The sequence below is a fragment of the Chiloscyllium punctatum genome, chromosome 8 (genome assembly GCF_047496795.1).
Source record: "Chiloscyllium punctatum isolate Juve2018m chromosome 8, sChiPun1.3, whole genome shotgun sequence".
Classification (NCBI taxonomy): domain Eukaryota; kingdom Metazoa; phylum Chordata; class Chondrichthyes; order Orectolobiformes; family Hemiscylliidae; genus Chiloscyllium; species Chiloscyllium punctatum.
This window is the reverse complement of record NC_092746.1, coordinates 107,087,951-107,107,630: the sequence shown is the minus strand read 5'-3', so window position 1 is coordinate 107,107,630 and position 19,680 is coordinate 107,087,951.

Below are 19,680 nucleotides of genomic sequence, written 5' to 3'. Positions count from 1 at the left end.
TCTGGACAACAAGGACACCTATGTCAGACTTCTACTTACTGACTGCAGTTCCACCTTCAACACCATAATTTCAAACAAACTCATCTGTAAACTCCAAGACCTCGGTTCTTGGCTCGCCACTCTGTAACTGGATCTTCAACTTCCTGACCCATGGACTGCAATCAGTAAGAATAGGTGACAATATCTTCTCCAGCATAATCCTCAACACAAGTGCATACTCAATCTCCTATAATACTCCTTATACACTGTAGTCAAATTCTGTCCCAACTCCATTTACAAGTTTGCTGATTGTGTGGGGTGGGTCTCAAACAGTGACGTGACATACTACAGGGCAGAGAATTGAGTGCTTAGCAGCATGGTGCAAAGACAGCAACCTCTCCATTAACATTAGCAAAATGATGGAGCTACTCATTGACTTCAGGACGCAGAGTGGAGGGCATGCCCCTGTCTGCATCAATGCTGCTGAGGTCGAGATGGTTGAGACCATCAAGTTCCTGGGATGACAATCAGTAACAATCTGTCCTGTCCCCCCACATTGACACAATGGTCAAGGAAGCATAACAACAACTCCACTTCCTCAGGAGGCTCAGGACATTTGACATGGCCACAAGGAATCTTACCAATTTTTACAGATGTACCATAGAAAGCATCCTATCTAATTGCAAAGCAGCATGGTTTGGCAACTTCTCTTCCCAAGACCACAAGAAACTACAGAGAGTTGTGAACACAGCCCAATTCACCACACAAACCAGCCTCCCATCCAGTCAATCCATCTATACTTCCGCTGCCTCAGAAAAGTGACCAACATAATCAAAGATCCCTCGCACCCCAGTTAAGCTCTCATCCACCATCTTCTGTCAGGCAGAAAATATAAGATTTTGTATTCACGTACAAATAGATTCAAGAACAGCTTCTTCCCTGCTGTTATTAGACTTCTAAGTCCACCTCTCAATTTTAAATTTAATGTTGATCTTGCTCGCTATGTGCCTTCTCTGTAGCCATAGCATTCTATTCTTCACTCTGTCCTATTATCATGATGCACTTTGTATGGTGTGATCTGCCTATACTGCATGTAAAACAAAACCTTTCACTGTACCTGGGTACACGTGCCAATAATAAATCAAATCAGAATGTTTGAGGCAGCTCCCCGAATGAGCTAACCAATTAATGATCCATGATCTCTAAAGTGCAGTCAAAATGCCACCATTTCTGAGAATATGCTATGACAGGTTCTTAGAAAAGGAAGACAGACAGCAAAGTAGAAGATCAAATTACCTTCTTAAGCACCAAGAATAAAGTACAGATAATGATAGAGCTGGTCCTGGACTAGGAGAGATACCCACAGTCAAGAGCAGAGTGAAATACTGATGAACAGCCAAGAGATATCCCTGCTGAAACACACTTTTGCAGACAACATGGGTCATGCAGGTGTGCCTCATACAAGACTCAGACAAATGGTCTCTCCAGCAATGCAGTTAATAGTCGTCTCAGGGTAAAGAGCAACAAAACTAACATCCCATACTTCTGGAGGCAGGACTGAGTGAGGTAGACTGCTGATGGCTGGTACACGGTACTCCCCTAGTCCTAATGTAGCCTGCTACTTCCTTTGTTTAGGTAACATCATGGGCTTGTACCTGCTATCTGCTGCACCAGTGGCTGCCTGTTGCCTGTCACTTCCTCTGCCATTTTAGTGAGGTGGTTAGATGGTGTACCCATGCCAAAGAGACATCAATCAATTTTGAGTATGCTCCTACTGCTGGGAACTTGGCAGCATGGGAACAGACACAAACAAAATTCTAAAAACTGGTTACCCCCACCTGATCCCCATTTGGTTGGGACTTGATTTTCGCTCGCACATCGAGGCTAGGTCAGGTGTGGCACCATTTAGAAATAGCAGTCCTCCAACAACTTCAGGAAGTGCTGCTACTTTACCAGCAAAGTAATGGTGGGGGCGGCTGAGGATGAGAATTGGTTGGAGATCATCTCCAATTTATTCTCTATTAATAATAAACTGAAGAGTTTACTAACGGGTTAGGGATGTTAAGCAGACAATATTGAAATTGCTGAGTGTGAAAAGCTCATATCAATCCACAGCTGTGGGAGCCATTAAATGGTTTCCCAGGGCTCTAGAGGTGCAATGATAGTGTCCCTACCTCTGGAACAAAAGGTCTGGGTTCAAATCCCACCTGCTCCAGAGATTTGTAATAACATTTCTGGACAAGTTGATCAGGAAAATATCCAAGAGCTGGGTTCTTCCACAACTGGGAATTGGCTTCTGTACAGGGACAGGTGGAAATTGATATTGCTGCTAAACTATAAATTGATGCTACTTATGAACTCAAATCTCCCTTGCAATAAAAGCCAGTATGTTGCTTGCCTTCCTAGTTGTTAGCCGTATCTTCCTGTTTTACTTAGTTTTTTGTACTGAAGTACCTGGGCCCTCCAGTCATTGAGGTTGGAGTTATCTGCAGAGCTTTCTCCTCCACTAAGTTGTTTAATTATCCACCGCCATTCAGAACTGGTGTGGCAGGATTGCAGAGCTTAGATCTGATCTGTTCATTGTAGAATAGATCTGTTTGTAGTCCATCTTATTTAGCATGGTGATGTTGGCTCATGGAGGCTATTGATGGAAGGTATCCTCAATGTGAAGGCAGTATTTGTCCCCATAAGGACTGTGTGGTGGTGAATCCTATTGATACTGTTGCGGACAGATGCACCCTATGGCATTTAGTGAGTTTTAAGGTCAGGTATCATTTTCCCTTTTGTTGGTTCCCATGAAACCAGTCTAGCAGCTATGTCCATTTAAGATCCAACCAGCTCAGTCAGTAGTGGCACTGCCGAGTCACTCTTGCTGATGATTGCTGAAGTCCCTACTCAGAATACGTTCTACACCCATGCCACCCTCAGTGCTTCCCCCAACATGAGGAACATTGATTCTTCAATCAGGAGGGGCTGGTGGTCAGTAAATGGTAATCAACAGTTTTCCTTGCCCATGTCTATCCTCAATCCATGAGACTTTATGGGATCCAGAGTCAATGTTGAGGACTCCCAGAGCAGGATGTTAATGTTTTGGAAGTATTATGCATTGGAGATGATTCCTGACAAGAAAATAGAATGATAGAATAATATGGACCATTGTAGTATGCAAATATTTATTTGTGTGGATGATTAATTGATTACAGACATGGAGAAGAATTATCAGAAAAGATTAGCAGCAGTTTATTGCTTCTGTGCTTTCAGATCTCAAATAGTTAAGCACAAATCTGTTCAAATAGACATCTCATTCAGTTTTCACAAAATCACGGGATCATCACAGCTCAACCATCATCTCTACACCATAGCCTTTTATATTGGTTCTTTTCATGTAAAACTCTAATTAATTAATTAATGCATTGGAAACAGTTTACTGGACTAATAATAATCATACATATCGACTTAGGAGGAAAGGCTAGACAAGCTGGACAAGAGTCACAGAATCATAGAGCTGCACAGCACGGAAACAGACTCTTCAATCCAACTCATCTGCACCAACCAGATGTACTAAACTACAGACATGATGGAACAAATGGCCTCCTTCTGTACTGTAAAATTCCATGATTCTACATTCCTGCGTGCCCCCAATAATCTTTCATCCCCATGGTAGTCAAGCAGCTTTCAATGTCTGCCTTAAAAATATCTAGAGATTTTACACCGCTGCCTTTTGAGGAAGAGAATTCCAAACACTCACAGCCTTCTGACAGAAAAATGTTTCCCACTTCTGTCTTAAGTGGGTGGCCCTTTATTTTTAAACGATGACCCGAGTTCTAGATTTTCCTGCAAGAGAAAACATCCTTTCCACATTCATCATGTCAAGACTATTCAGAATCTTACATGTTTTAATTAAGTCACCTCTGACTCTAAGGGCCCTGGGGAGTGTTGCCGAACAAAGGGACCTTGGGGTGCAGATTCATAATTCCTTGAAAGTGGAATCGAAGGGAGACAGGATGGTGAAGAAAATGTTTGGTATATTTGTCTCCCTTGGTCAGTGCACTGAATGTAGGAGTTGGGGCGTCATGTTACAGTTGTACAGGACATCGATGAGACCATTTTTGGAATACTGCGTACAATTCTGGTCTCCCTGCTGTAGGAAAGATGTTGTTAAACTTGAAAAGATTTACAAGGATGTTGCTGTTATTAGAGTTAAAAATCACACAACACCAGGTTATAGTCCAACAGGTTTAATTGGAAGCACACTAGCTTTCGGAGCGACGCTCCTTCATTAGGAATCATGGCTGTTATTAGAGGGTTTGAGCTATAGGGAGAGGCTGAATAAACTTGGGCTTTTTTCCCTGGAGGGTCAGAGGCTGATGGGTGACCTTGTACGAGTTTATGAAATCATGAGGCATACAGATAAGGTGAATAGCCAAGGTCTTTTTCCTGGGGTAGAGGAGTCCAAAACCAGAGGGCACAGGTTTAAAGTGATAAGGGAAAGATTTAAAAGGGTGCTGAGGGGCAATGTTTTCATGCAGAGGGTGGTGTGTATATGGAACGAGCAGCCAGAGGAGCTGGTGGAGGTACAATTACAGTATTTAAAAGGCATTTGGATGGGTATATGAATAGAAGAGTTTAGAGGGATATGAGCCAAATGCTGGCAAATGGGACTAAATTTAAAGAGGTAGAGCTGGAGAATAGGACTAGCTGGGTAGCTTTTCCAAGAGCCAGTACAGGTTTGATTCCAGCCTCGGGTGACTGTCTGTGTGGAGTTTGCACATTTTCCCCGTGTCTGTGTGGGTTTTTCTGTGTGCTCCAGTTTCCTCCTACAGTCACAAAGATGTGCAGGTTAGGTGAATGGGCCATGGTAAATTGTCCATAGTGCTAGGTGCATTAGTCAGAGGGAAATGGGTCAGGGTGGGTTACTCTTTGGAGGGTTGTGTGGACTGGTTGGGTTGAATGGCCTGTTTCTGCACTGTAGATAATCTAATCTCATCAACCTTTTCCAGAATCCTCATCATTTTGAATGCTTCAACAAGATCTCTTCTCAGTCTTCTCTTCAGCAAGGAGAACAGTCTTATGTTCTTCAATCATTCTGAGAACCATTCCTACAAGACCTGTTTCACACTCTCTTCAATTCTTCTTCTTTCTTCATAAAGTACAGTGCACAGAATTGGACGCAACATGCCAAATGAGGTCAAACTAATGTCTTATACAATTTCAACATCATCAATGCCTTATTAATAAATCATAAGATACTCCATGCATTATTAACTGCTGTCTCAAAGTATCCTACCACCTATTAATGACTTACACACATTTACATCCAGGTTTCTCTGCTCCTGTTAATGAGTCACACCCTTTATTGTATATTGTCTCTCATGTTCTCTCTAAAATAAATAAATCACCTCATAAGCTTGTCTATTGAAATTCATCTGTCATCGGTCGACCCATTCCACCAACTTATCCACGGCATTTTGAAGGTCCACAGGAACTAGAGCTGGAAAGTAGGTCGATTCTTGTTAAGCCAAGTGAGGAAAGGTTATCAGGGGTAAGTGGCCTATTCCTGCTCATGCTTTATATGTGTGTTCACGTCCATTATCTTTTAAGTTTCACACCATCAGCAAATTTCGAAATTGTGCCCCGTATACCAAGACCTAGGACATTAATATATATGATGAAAAACAAACATCCTAGCAATGATCCCTGGGGAACTCCACCATGTATTTTTCTTCAGCCCAATGAGCATCTATCAACAACTATTCTCATGTTCACTGTTCCTTAGCCAAATCTGTGTCCATGTTGCTACTTTCCTTTTTATTGCATGAGATTTGCTAGCTTTTGTAACACATAACCTTGACCTGAGAGCAGAACAGTTTTTTTTTGTGTTCAGGTAGAGGAATTTTAGTAAAACCCTCGATTCCAACTTCCATCCCATCTTGTGTGTGTGTTTGTGTGTGTGTAAATGAAGTCATATGACATCAGGTTATAATCCAACAGGTTTATTTGGAATCACAAAATTTGAGAGTGCTGCTCCTTCATCAGGCACTTCTGACTTTGTTCACCCCAGTCCAACACCAGCACCTCTATAACTTAGCAGGTGAGAGGTGAGGTACTGTGTCATGTACAATTTGTTCATTTCTATTGCATTATTTAGCAGTGGCTAGCCTTACCATGATAGACTTCTTGTGGTTAGCCAGCTGTAATCGTTTATCTGCACCCATTTCTTTTGATTGTTTGACTCAGTAGTTGCTCTTGCCTGCCACCCCCTGCACAGCACAGTGTATAATTCCCAGTGAGAATGATGCCAACTGTCTGCCCAGTCCATCAACTTGTCAATGCCCTTTTAAAGTTCCATACTTCTTTACAAAGTTTACAAAGCTTCCAAATGTTGCATTGTCCAAAAACTTTGAAATTGTCCCTGATACATCAAGGTCTAGATTATTTATATATATCAGGAAATGCCTACCCCTGAACGGTATGACAACTACTCTGCCCAGGACCATAGGAAACTACAAAAAGTACACAGTCCAGACCATCATGCAAGCCAACCTCCCTTCCATGCACTCCATCTACACTTTCCCTTTGCCACGGAAAGGCAACCAATATCATCAAAGACCCCTCCCACTCTGATAATACTCTCTTCCAAATTCTTCTGTCAGGCAAAAGATACAGAAGCTTAAACACACGTACCAACAGGTTCAAGAAAAGCTTCTTCCATGCTGTTACTAGACTGTTGAATGGACCTCTCTAATTTCAAATCTGATGCTGATCTTGCTTTTGTGCACCTCCTGTGCAATTGTAACCCTGTATGTCTCAGCTTGGTCTAAACACCCTATAATCTGTACATTATCATCAGCCTGTTCTGAATGCAAAACAAAACATTTCACTGTTGTTAGGTACATGTGACAACAAAGACTCAAATCAAATCAAATCATTATTAACCTTCCTCCAAGCCAAAGAATATTCATTAACCATAAATCTCTGTTTCCTAACACTCAGACAATTTTGTAACCAAGTTGCCTCTTCTTTTTCATGAGCTAGCCAGAACTTTGCTCACAAAGTTTTGAGGCATTGTCTGAAACAGTTTTTTTGGACATCCATTTACACCACACCAACAGCATTACCTCAACAATCTCTTCAGAAAGGTCTACTAAGTTAGTTAAGGTCAAATTCCCTAAAGAAATCCATGGCAGCTCTTCCTAATTAACCCACATTTGTGCATGTGATAATTAATTCTGCCTGGAATTATTTTTTTCTGGAAGTTTCTCCACCAGGAAAGTTGTACTGACTGTGGTGTAATTGCTGGGCTCATCTATACCACCTTTTTGAACAAGAATGTAAATGTGTGGGATCCTCTTGTCCTCTGACACCATTTCTGAGTCTAAGCCTCTGTAATTTCTCCTCTCATTTCCTTGAAGCTAAAATGCCATTCCTTCACTGTTGCTAGGTCAAAATCTTCAGGCTTCCTCCTGAACAGCACTGAGGATGTACCTGCACCAAAATGCACTGCAGTGGTTCAAGAGAACAGCTCACGATTACCTTTCTCAAGGGCATTAAGGGGTGGACAATAAATGCTGGCGATGCCCACAGAACACATCATGTGAATAAATGAAAAATTTATGAAAAATAAATGAAAAATGCAATCATTTCACTATGAAGTTGATTCCTGGTACTTTATTGTAGTGTGTAAAGCTTTATTTATTCTATGTGGTCATGCAGTTGGGAATTGTAACTAGCCACAAAGTGAAATTCACAGATGCATTATACATATTTGTAATTTAAAGGAACTAATCATTGCTCAGGAACAACTGTTGGGGATTGAAGCTCCCCGTCTATCACAAAGCAGCGTTATAGAATGGAAATTCTGTGTTTGCTTCCATTGTTTATTGACACTGACAGCAAGATTAATTATCTCTCCACTGAGACACAGAAGCTGTCACCAAGATGTGTCACCACTTACTGAGCAAGGGCTTATTCATCACATGTGACAAGCCTGTGGATAATGGAAATTCTTGTTAAAAATTTGTCCCTATGCTGATGTGGGTTGAAAACTACAACCTCTGAATGTCAACTGACAGGAAGGATAAGAAGAATGTTCTGCCCAAACGCAACAGGGAAGGGAAAAAAAAACGAGGAACTCATTTTTTTTTCATTAAATGGACCTCCTTGAATTCAATTAATTAACTCATTAGGGATTTAAAGAGGATTTGCTACCTAACTCGTTTGCGCATTCGCCTTAAGACAAATCCAACAGCCACGAACAACATGCTTTCTTTGTCCTCTACTGCACTTAATAAGGGGAACATGTTTACAAACAGCTTAATCTGTTTAATACAAATACCCTGTTACATTCTTTTACCCTGTCAAAACCTCAGGAACCACATGGTAATTTCCAAAGCCCAAAGCTGGACTTTGGTGCAACTTGATATCAATGTATACTTTGTTTGTGCAAACAGACAGCACTCAGCAAATTGAATTTCCTGTCCTTTCTTTAATCAAATGAATTAGGCTCACTTTGGTGTTTTTTGTGCTGGAGATAAAGACCATCACTGCTTTTTTTTCTCTCACGTTATGCACAGCATCAGTAATACAGCAAAGCCTTGACAAAGAAGCAGCTATTTAATTGCTCCTTTGAACAGTTCTCCAGTTTCTGATATTTACATCTATTTTAAATGCTATCACTTAACCCTTTCAATGTGCTTCATATAAACTAATCTTTCGACAAGATTTGGGAAAGCAGATATATTTTTGTCTTTGACAATCGTTATTAAAGAATATGAGAAGGAGAATGGGCTATAATGCTTTCCCTGTGAGGTTTCATTGCAAAAACTCCTCTTTCTGAAATGTCTCAATCCTAATCTTTCCTCTGTTGCTTCCCATACGAACAAAGCCTGCTGCATGCAGCGTTTCCAAAAGATAATTCCTAGCTTCTATTGTAGAGTTTCACATGTTGGGAATACATATCAGCAACTCAGACTTATACGTCAACAGAAAATTACCATCCATTAATTAATGGGTGGGAAGTCCTCTGTGGCTTATTGACCTCCACACCTAATTCTTGATAAAGACCAGAAAGTTGGGAATTTTCCAAATCCTGTAAAATATTAAGGGGTTCTTTGGTATTTGTAATCACGGGCAGAATCCACGGCCTGAATGAAGTAGAGAGAAATGTGGCAGAATTATGCATGAAGTCCAGCGAGGCCTACCTTAAAATTTGGGAACAAATCACTTCAAAATTTAGCAAAGTTCTGGATACCAAAGCGAGATTCTCACTAGGCAGTGACAAGTTGCTTACTGGGGGGTAAGGGGAGAGGATTATTGCTTGTTGACAATCTTATTCACTGTACATCTTAATGTTCCAGGATACAAATGCTATAGGAAGGATAGAAAGATCGACAAGAGAGATGGGGGAGTGGCGTTTTTGATAAAGGATAGCATTACTCCTATCCCTGAGAACACATCCAGGGAAATTATTTGGGTGGAACTGAGAAACAAGAAAGGGATGATCACCTTTTTGGGAATGTATTATAGACCCTCAAACAGTCAGCAGGAAATTTTAAAACAAATTTGTAAGGAGATTTCAATTATCTGTAAAAATATTAGGGTGGTAATGGTAGGGTATTTTAACTTTCCAAATATAGACTGGGACTGCCTAGCGTTAAGGGTTTAGATGGAGAGGAATTTAAGTACGTACAAAAGAATTTTCTGATTCTGTATGTAGGTGTACCGACTAGAAAAGGTCCAAAACTTGATCTACTCTTGGGAAATAAGGCTGGGCAGGTGACTGAGGTATCAGTGGGAGAGCACTTTGGGACCAGCAACCATCATTCTATAACAGCATGGTGGCTCAGTGGTTAGCACTGCTGCCTCACAGCACCAGGGACCTGGGTTCAATTCCAGCCTTGGGTGACTGTCTGTGTGGAGTTTGCACATTCTCCTCGTGGCTGTGTGGGTTTCCTCCTACAGTCCAAAGATGTGCAGGTTAGGTGAATTGCCCATGGAGTTAGGGGGAATGGGTCCAGGTGGGTTACTCTTTGACGGGTCGGTGTGGACTAGTTGGGCTGAAGGGCCTATTTCCACATTGTAGGGAATCTAATCTAATCTTGCCTCATGAATATTCAGCTTTCAATCATACCACCTTGTGCGAACACACTGGGCCCAAAGAATTCTCAACATGGAAATCAGAACAGGGTCCTGCCAACTTCAGCTCACCATCTGATCCAAATGATCTCCATGTTTGATGTCAAGCACCAACAACTTTGGGCATGTCCCACAAGTAATGCTCACACACACTCCATGTCCATGTGCATGGACATCCGACATGTGTTAACCTTTAAGAACCCTTATGGCGTATCTCCATTGCATTTACAGGATGTTCAGACTCATAGAAATCTTACAGTGTGGAAAGAGGCCAATCGGCCCATTGAGTCTCCACTGACCCTCCAAAGAGCATCGCATCCAGACCTCCCCCATGACCCTACCCCTGTAACCCCACATTTTCCATGGCTAATCCACCTAGTCTACACATCCTTGGACATTATGGGGCAATTGTAACATGACCAATCCACCTAACCTGCATAATATTATGGCCAATCAAAGATAGTAGTGGAAAGTTCTGTGTGGAATCTGAGGACATAGGGATACCGCGTAATGAATACTTTTCCTCAGTATCCACATTGGAAAAGGGCAATGTTATGAGAATATGGAGATACAGGCTACAAGAATGGATGAAATTGAGGTGGACAAAGAAGAGGTTTTAGCGATTTTGGAAGATCTGAAAATAGATAAGACCCCTGGGTTGGATGAGATTTATCCTCGGATTCTCTGGGAAGCCAGGGAGGAGATTGCAGAGCATTTGACTTCGATCTTTATGTCACCATTGCCGACAGGAGTAGTGCCAGAAGACTGGAAGATAGCAAATGTTGTTCCCTTGTTTATGAAGGGGAGTCAGGACAACCCTGGTAATTATAGGCCAGTGAGCCTTACTTCGGTTCTGGGTAAGATGTTTGAAAAGGTTATAAGAGATAGGATTTATAATCATCTGGAAAGAAATGATTTGATTAGGGATAGTCAACATGGTTTTGTGTGTGTGTGTGTGTGTGAGAGAGAGACTGTGTGTGTGTGTGTGAGAGAGAGAGAGAGACTGTGTGTGTGAGAGAGAGAGACTGTGTGTGTGCCTCACTAACCTTATTGAGTTCTTCAAGAAGGTGACAAAACAGGTGGATGACGGTAAAGCGGTTGATGTGATGTATATGGACTTCAGTAAGGCGTTTGATAAGGTTCCACTTGGTAGGCTATTGCACAGAATATTTGGGACTGAAGGTGATTTAGCAGTTTGGATCAGAAATTGGCTAGCTGAAAGAAGAAAGAGGGTGATTGTTGATTTGAAATGTTCATCCTGGAGTTCAGTTACCAGTGGTGTGCCGCAAGGATCTGTTTTGGGACCACTGCTGTTTGTCAATTTTATAAATGACCTGGATGTGGATGTAGAAGGATGAGCTAGTAAATTTGTGGATAACACTAAGGTAGGCAGAGTTTGTGGGTTATGGAGGGACATAAAAAAGATGCTGAGCTGAGTTGAGAAGTGGCAAATAGAGTTTAATGTAGAAAAGTGTGAGGTCGTTCACTTCAGAAGAAGTAACAGGAACGCAGAGTACTGGGCTAATGGTAAAATTCTTGGCAGTGTAGATGAACAGACAGATCCCTGTGTCCAGGTGCATAAATCCCTGAAAGTTGCCACCCAGATTGATAGGGTCGTTAAGAAGGTATATGGTGTGTAGACATTTATTGATAGGGGGGATTGAGTTTTGGAGCCACGAGGTCATGCTTCAGCTGTACAAGTAAGATCACACCTGGAGTATTACATGCAGTTCTAGTCACCGCATTACAGGAAGGATGTGGAAGCTTTGGAAAGGGTTCAGAGGAGATTTACGATGATGTTGCCTGGTATGAAAGGAAGGCCTTATGAGGAAAGACTGAGGGAACCATTCTTGTAGCCTGTTTTCGTTGGAGAGAAGAAGGTTGGGAGGTGACTTAATCGAGACGCTTAAGATAATCAGAGGGTTTGATAGGGTGGACAGTGAGAGCCGTTTTCCTCGGATGGTGAAGGCTAACATGAGGAGACATAGCTTTAAATTGAGGGGTGATAGATTTATGTCAGATATCAGGGTAGTTTCTTCACTCAGAGAGTAGTAGGGGTGTAGAACGGCCTGCCTGCAACAGTCGTAGACTCGCCAACATTAAGGGAATTTAAATGGGCAAAGGATATACATATAGATATAAATGGAACAGTGTAGGTCAGATGGGCATCAGATTAATTAATTTCACAGGTCAGAGCAACATCGAGGACTGAAGGGCCTGTAATGCGCTGGAACATTCTACGTTCCATATTCTATCATTGGACAGTGGGAGGAAACCAGAGCACCCGGCAGAAACCCATGCAGACACAGGGAGAATGTACAAATTTCACACAGCCCAAGGCTGCAATCGAACCCAAGCTGCTGGTACTAACAATTGGGCCACCATGCCGCTTGTACTGTCCAGTGTTGCAGCTCAGGGTACAACAACAACTATCATTGCAATGCTTCAGCAAGGAAGCTGCTTACTTGGGAGGAACAAACCCAGACCAATGACTCAGTCAGGCTGCATCTCCAGACTGTTTGCTTGTTCTGTTAGCATTCACTCACTTGGAACCATCTGGACGCTCACGACATCCCTGTCTTGCCAGGCTCACAGTACTGCTGTATCATGGTGACACTTGACACAAAGCCGGGAAGCTTGTCAGCAATCCTCTGTCAAGTCAAGGGCAATAACCTCTATCAGGACTGGGTCCCAGGGCGACCTCCGATGCCAGTCCAGGGGCTTGGTCAGTCAGCCACTCGGGCCAGTCAGAGTCAGGATCCGCTCCATGCAAGCAGTGAGAAGCTGAACAACAGGCATTCTCCACCTGTCTAGAGATTTTCTGCCTTATTGAGGGCTGATTGCTTCATGGAATGAGAGCGAAGCAGGGATTATGGCAGATGAAAGTGCTTGGTGAAGCAGTTACTTTTGATGCAGGTTAGGAGGTATCCTGAATGAGGGAGCAGGCAGTGCAGATGGATGCAGGGTTAGTGAGGGAAGATGTCGCATGCAATAGTCAGAGTGGTAGACCTTGAGCCTTGGTGGGATGTACAGTAGCAGAGATAGAATGAGTGTAACGTAACAGAGAGAAGATGGCGGAGGACATTGACCTTCTTCTTACCATGCTGTGCATACCTCCAGATGGCTGAGGTTGCACTGGCCTGGGTAGCAACCTCAGACCAGTTTGGCATCGCCTAGTATCATAGCATCCACAGCCAGTCCTTAGAGAGGAGAAAGTGTCACCTCTGCAACACATCATGCAACAGGAGCTCCAGTCCTTGCCTGCAAAGCAGGGCACTAATGGTTCCTTCTCTGCCACATAAAGGGCAAATGTAGGGCAGCTTCAGACTCTCAGTCTTTGTCTGGACAATGGTGTTTTAAAGATGGCGTCAGCTGCAAGATTACCAGTCGATTCTGGGATACTTCAGTAGTGGTGAGTTGTTTCAGCTGCAGCAAGTGGTAGAATGGGATTACAATCAGATGACAGCGCTGCCATAGGAATCTGGTAGATAGCTAATGAAGCAGGTTTGGGAGGATGCAGCAAGAACTTTCTAGTGAGATCCTCAATTTAAACTGACCCGTAAACAAAAAAATGTAAGATTCAGTCTCACATGTTTCAAGTCTTTAACAGATTTTGATATCATGTTGGGATGTGGAGTTTGACAATTTGTCTTGGTCATGTGGAAGGGGGAGAGAATTCTGGCCCAGGATGCAGTCTTAATTCAGAACGATTATCTGGGATCAGTCTCATTTACATGTTTTTCTCAAGCTATGGAATCTTGTCAAATTCAGCATTTTACACCTTGGCTGAAAAGAAATTGATTTTAAAGTTTTCAATGACTGGACTTTGATACTAAGATGCAAATTAACCAACTGAAATGAAATGCTATCTCACCACGTGCCACCCTGTGAAACCCTAACTATAGTTTGGTCTTCATGACACTTTGGACACAGCTAACATGACCTGTACGAGCATATACAATCATGCATTTTCAAAATTTCAAACACTGCACAACACCAATATGACTTGATGTCTACTGACAGAGAAAAAAGAATCAATTCAGGATAGATGTTTTCAATTTCTTGTCCATTGCTCAATTACCTGCTATGAACTTGCACAGCAATACAGGAGTAAAGTTAGCCAGTGTGCCTCTTAGCTAATGCTGATTCTCAAAAAACATAAGAACCAAAGAAATTGTAGCTGGAATAAGTTACTTGGCCTTACAATCATACTTGGCCATTCAAAAAATGTTTGCTTCATCTTCTGCTTTAACTTCACCTTCTTCACATTTGTGAACTCCTTTAGCACCCAAAATTCTATCAGTCTTGAACATACTCATAAAGGATGGGTTCCCAAGATTTCAGTCTTTCAAGAGAACAACAGTGGTTTCACAACATTACCTCCCTAGTCTGTTTGAATAGTCAGTGCTTAAACTACAGCTTGCTCCAGTTGGAACCATCAAGCCATGTAGCTATCATGTAAAGAGATGTTGGCAATTATTTGCTTCCATGATCCATTTGTATGCAATTAAAATGGAGGTAAGCCAAGAAATGACATTTTTCATCAGGTCCAACATAGTCCAACCCAATAACAGTGACACTTTTGTTCCATGGCAAGGCAACTCCAGCTATTTGTTTCAACAAAATGTTACATTTTAAAACTGTTCGGGACACTTTGTGCTTTCAGTCAGTCCTTACCAGCTTCCTCTGTCTCTTAAAGATACAGTACATCTACACCTTCATAACACCTCCCCTTTAAGAAAAATTGAACCATCATAATGAAAAGATGGCTTCTTTTTTTCTCTATTCCTTAACCTATTGCGTTGACATACATATGACTTTAATCTAAGTTCATATTAACTTCTTCCCATATATATATATAACATTTAATAGATAACAATCTCATCTATACTTCATCAATTAAACCTGCAATAAGGCATCTGCAATTACATTCTTATGACCTGCAATATGTATGATTTGTAAATTAAAAGTCTGTAATGTAAGACTCCAATGAAATAGTTTCATATTTTTTACTTTAAAACATTCCAAGAATGTAAGAGGATTGTGATCTGTGTACACAATGTCTCTGACACATTGTTTTTGACATAAACTTTAAAATGTTGTAAGGCCTGTACCAAACTCAATAGTTCTTTTTCAATCATGGAGTATTTCCTCTGTGGGATGTTGGGTTTCTTTGAAAGGTAACCGACTGGCAGTTCAATCTTATCATCATCTTCCTGCAGCAGTACAACTCCAACTCCTACGTCACTAGCATCGATGACAGCAATGAGTTCAGCTTCAGTCTCAGCCAAGTCAACCTTCAATATGACAGCTATAATGTGAAGGATAGTAACTGGGATAAGGTGTTAGATGGTAGTATGTTATTCTGGAACTAGCCAAAGAGCAGGAGAACGTTTCTGTTTTTCAGCGGCAGCAACAACTCGAAGGGCAGGAGCTTGGACCAGGGGCCTGCTGGGAGCAGTGAGTCACTGATTTGAGCTTTTATATTTGAAATCAGAGAGCAGAAGTTTTTTGGGAAAAGGAGGGACTTCTTCTTTTGTTTCCATACAGCTATATAAGTCAGTGTTTTCTAAACCCGAGACCCTACCTTTGTAGGGCCTCCCACCCAACCATCTCCTCTAACCTTAAAGACCAAGGGGACACATGAGATAAGTGTCTCTTCTGTTTTATTTCATGATAAGGGGACTAGCAGGGATGGCAGTGCAGGGAGAGCAATGATGTTTGAGGTGAAGGATGCCATTGGTATCCCATCCAAGTACATCTGCAGGAAGTGCACCCAACTCTTGCTACTCCAAGACCGTGTTAGGGAACTGGAGCAGGAGCTGGATGAACTTCGGATCATTCGGGAGGCAGAGGCTGTGATAGATAAGAGTTACAGGGAAGCAGTTACTCCAAGGCATGAAGAAAGCTGGGTGACTGTTCAAAGGGGGAGAAAACAGTCAGTGGAAGGATCCCCTGTGGTCGTTTCCCTGAAAAACATGTATACCGTTTTGGATACTGTTGAAGGGGACAACTTACCAGGGGTATGCAGTGAGGCCCAGGTCTCTGGCACAGAGCCTGTCCCTGTTGCATAGGAAGGAAGGAGGGAAAGGAGGAGAGTGTTAGTCATTGGGGACTCAATAGTTAGAGGGTCAGATAGAAGGTTTGTTGGGATGAATGAGACTCGCGGTTAATGTGTTGCCTCCCAGGTGCCAGGTCCGTGACGTCTCGCATCGTATCTTTGGGGTCCTGAAGGGAGAGGGTGACCAGCTTCAAGTCGTTGTCCATGTAGGTACCAACGATATAGGTAGAAAGAGGGATAGGGATGTAAGGCAGGATTTCAGGGAGCTAGGGTAGAAACTGAGTGCTAGAACAAACAGAGTTGTTATCTCCGGTTAGTTACCCATGCCACATGATAGCACGGCAAGGAATACGGAGAGATATCAGCTGAACACGTGGCTGCAAGGATGGTGCAGGAGGGAGGGTATCAGGTTCTTGGATAATTGGGGCTCATTCTGGGGAAGGTGGGACTTGTACAAACAGGATGGTCTTCACTTGAACCAGAGGGGTACTAATATCCTGGATGGGAAATTTTCTGGTGTTATTCGGGTGGGTTTAAACTAGCTCAGCAGGGGGATGAGAACATGAGGTGTACTGGATTAGTGGTGCTGGAAGAGCACAGCAGTTCAGGCAGCATCCAACGAGCAGTGAAATCGACGTTTCGGGCAAAAGCCTTTTATTCCTGATGAAGGGCTTTTGTCCGAAACGTCGATTTCGCTGCTCGTTGGATGCTGCCTGAACTGCTGTGCTCTTCCAGCACCACTAATCCAGTATTTGGTTTTCAGCATCTGTAGTCATTGTTTTTACCTTTTTAACATGAGGTGTGGTTGCAGTGAACAGGAAGATGAGAGTAGGGAGGATAGGGACAGGATTTCAGGGTCACAGGAATGTGCTGGCAGACAGCAAGCTGGTTTGAACTGTGTCTATTCCAATGCCAGAAGTATTCAAAATAAGGTATGTGAGCTTGCAGCATGGATAGGTACCTGTGACTTTGATGTTGTGGCCATTTCAGAGACATGAATAGAACAGGGTGAGGAATGGATGTTGCAGGTATAGATCTTTCATTAAAAACAGGCAAGGCGGTAAAAGAGGGGGAGGTGTGGCCTTGTTAGTCAAGGTTAATATAACAGTGGCTGAAAGAACTTTTGACGAGGACTCGTCTACTGAGGTAGTGTAAGCTGAGGTTAGAAACAGGAGAGGTCTTGCTAGTTGGAGTTTTTTAGAGGCCTCCGCAGACTTCCAGGGAGGTGGAAGAAAGGATTGGCAAAATTATTCGGACAGGAGTAAAAGAACAGGGTGGTCATTATGGGGAACTTTAACTTCCCCAATATTGACTGGAAATGCCATAACTCTAGTACGCCAGATGGATCAGTTTTTGTCCAGTGTGTACAGGAGGGTTTCCTGACACAGTATGTCAAAGGGCCAACAAGAGGGGAGGCCACACTGGATCTGGTGCTTGGTAACGAACCAGGCCAGGTGTTTGACTTAGTGGTAGGTGAGCACTTTGGAGACAGTGACCATAATTCAGTTACGTTTAGTTTAGTGATGAAAAAGGATAGGTACATGCCACAGGTCAAGAGTTACCGATGGATCAAGGGCAATTATAATGCAATTAGGCAAGAATTAAGATGTATAGAATGGGATAGCAAAATGCAGGGGATGCCTACAATCAAAATGTGGAGCTGGTTTAAGGAACAGATATTGCGTGTCCTTGATAGGTATGTCCCTGTCAGGCAGGGAGGAAACGACAAGGTAAGGGAACCATGGTTTACTATAAACATTGCATCTCTTGTTAAGCAGAAAAAGGAGGCTTATATGTTGATGAGATAAGATGGTACAGATGAGGTGATGGAGAGTTACAGATCAGCTAAAAAGGATTTAAAGAGAGAGTTAAGAAGAGCAAAGAGAGGACACGAGCAGTCTTTAGCAAATAGAATAAAGGAGAACCCTAAAGCTTTCTATAGGTATGTGAGAAATAAGAGGATGACTAGGGTAGGAATAGGGCCAGTCAAAGACCAAAGTGTGAAGTTAAGTGTGGACCCTGTGGAGACCGGCGAGGTGCTAAACAAACATTTCTCATCAGTTTTCACTCAGGAAAAGGAGAATATTGTGAAGGAGAAGAATGAGGTAGGAGATATTAGACTAGAAAGGATCGAGGTTAGTTATGCACAGGTGTTATCAATTCTACAAGGAGTGAAAGCACACAAGTCCCCTGGGCCAGATGGGATCTATCCGAGGATTCTCTGGGAAGCTAGGGAGGAGATAGCAGAATGTTTGGCTTTGATATTTGAGTCATCATTGTCTACAGGTTTAGTACCAGAGGACTGGAGGATTGCAAATGCTGTGCCTTTGTTCAAGAAGGGCAGTAGAGGTGACCCAAGTAATTATAGACCAGTGAGCCTTACTTCTGTTGTCGGAAAGGTTTTGGAAAAGATTATAAGAGATGAGATTTATAATCATCCAGCAAGCAACAATTTGATTTCAGATAGTCACCATGATTTTGTCAAGGGCAGGTCATGTCTCAGAAACCTCATTGTGTTTTTTGAGAAGGTGACCAAGCATGTAGATGAGGGTAGGGCAGTTGACGCGGTGTACATGGACTTCAGTAAAGCCTTTGATAAAGTTCCATATGGTAGGCTGTCAGAGAAAATGCAGAAGCATGAGATTGAGGGTAATTTAGCAGTTTGGATTAGAAACTGGCTTTCTGAAAGAAAGCAGCGAGTGGTGGTTGATGGAAAATATTCAGCTTGGAATCCGGATACAAGGATTGTGGCACAAGGATCTGTTTTGGGACCACTGCTGTTTGTCATTTTTATAAATGACTTAGACGGAGGAATGGGTGGATGGATTACTAAATTTGCAGATGACACTAAAGTCAGTGGAGTAGTGGACAGTTTAGAAAAATGTTACAGATTGCAAGGGGACTTAGATAAACTGCAGAATTGGGCTGAGAGGTGGCAAATGGAGTTCAATGCAACTAAATGTGAGGTGATGCACTTTGGGAAGAATAACAGGAAGGCAGAGTACTGGGTCAATGGAAAGATTCTTGGTAGTGTGGATGTGCAGAGGGATCTTGAAGTCCATGTACATAGATCCCTGAAAGTTGCCACCGAGGTTGATAGTGCTGTTGAGAAGGAATGCAGTGTGTTAGGTTTTATTGGTAAAGGAATTAAGTTCTGGTGCCGCAATATTATGCTGCAACTATACAAAACATTAGTGCAGCCACACTTGGAATATTGTGTACAGTTCTGGTCACCATATTTCAGGGAGGATGTGGAAGCATTGAAAAAGGTGCAGAGGAGATTTACGAGGATGTTGCCTGGTCTGGAGGGAAGGTCTTATGAGGAAAGGCTGAGAGACTTGGGTCTGTTCTCATTGCAAAGAAGAAGGCTAAGAGGAGATTGATAGAGTCATACAAGATGATCAAAGGATTAGATAGGGTAGACAGTGGAAGTCATTTTCCTAGGATGATAACGTCAGCTTGTACGAGGGGTATAACCACAAATTGAGGGATTATAGATTTAAGAA